Source organism: Solanum tuberosum, unplaced genomic scaffold, assembly GCF_000226075.1.
Source record: "Solanum tuberosum cultivar DM 1-3 516 R44 unplaced genomic scaffold, SolTub_3.0 scf00294, whole genome shotgun sequence".
Taxonomy (NCBI): Eukaryota; Viridiplantae; Streptophyta; class Magnoliopsida; order Solanales; family Solanaceae; genus Solanum; species Solanum tuberosum.
Genome location: NW_006239231.1, coordinates 593,563 through 594,771, shown reverse-complemented (window position 1 = coordinate 594,771; position 1,209 = coordinate 593,563).

Here is a 1,209-nt window from a genome sequence, read left to right as displayed (position 1 = left end):
TCAAGAGTTCATAAATAATCATAAGGACCCATAAACTTGAAGTAGAAATAGAGGATAAATGGTTGGACTTGTGGAAAGGAAGGTTTCCACAATCAAACCCACATACCTCAACTTGTTCACGAGTATATCAACCTTAGAAATACAATTAAATAACTTATTTAACTTCTATTAACTCATTAATGTTGGCGTAAAATAGGATCATCATCACAAGTAAGCCTAGCATGTACAAATACAACTATGCTCCCAAACAGTGAATCTGTCCAGCCTGGTACCTCAAGTCGCAAGCTAGATTTGAAAAGGAAAACGGCAAAACTAAACTTTATAACCTTCATGAAAGATGTAGGTACATCTCTAAAGGTTGCAAATAAATAAGAATCACCGCAAAATATATTTTGTACAAAAAAATATATTCAAGACACTAGCCGCTGATCATACAGGATTTCAATTCCCGAAATCTGGGCAGAACTTGCCCTATGTTGTGTCCCATATTTCGTAGCTATAACAGTTAAATTAGAGTTTTACATAAACATAAGAGTTGTAGGTATATGAGTTAGATTTCCAGATCATATTTATTCACTGCAAACTAAGTTCTAGAGCAAGAGATATGCCTAAAATACCAAACACTATCCAGATCAAAAACAAGTTTCGTCACTTACATCTGAAAGGAATGCCATATCCTATTGATTCATATTCAACAAAGCTTTTAATGTATCAAGAAGAGGCACCTAAGTCTACCAAGTCAGGAGCTGACATTCAACAATACAAGGCACTTCACATTCCATCATCTTCCTTCATAAGTGTTAAGAGAGAACATGCTTTCATATTAGCAAAATAACACTTTAAACAAGATCACCTTGAGATCACATGAACACCTTTATATTCACAACATGATTGCCTTTACTTCATTTGATTCTCATTCAAGTCCTTCACATCACATTCACATATGTGATATCATGTCAACACTTCAATTCCTCATATAATGCCTCCAAAGCCATAAACACAATACATTCAATAAGTAAACACCTCCACCATAAGTGGATCACACATCAATCTATCACAATTCTATATCAATTCTACCTTAACAATGAAGTTAGGTCCACTTACCCTTTTTCCCAAGCCACAATCACCATTCCTCAACGCTCCAACAATTCACAATAGATAAGCATAGATAATAATAGGAGTCAATGTTGACACCCAATTTTGACCCTC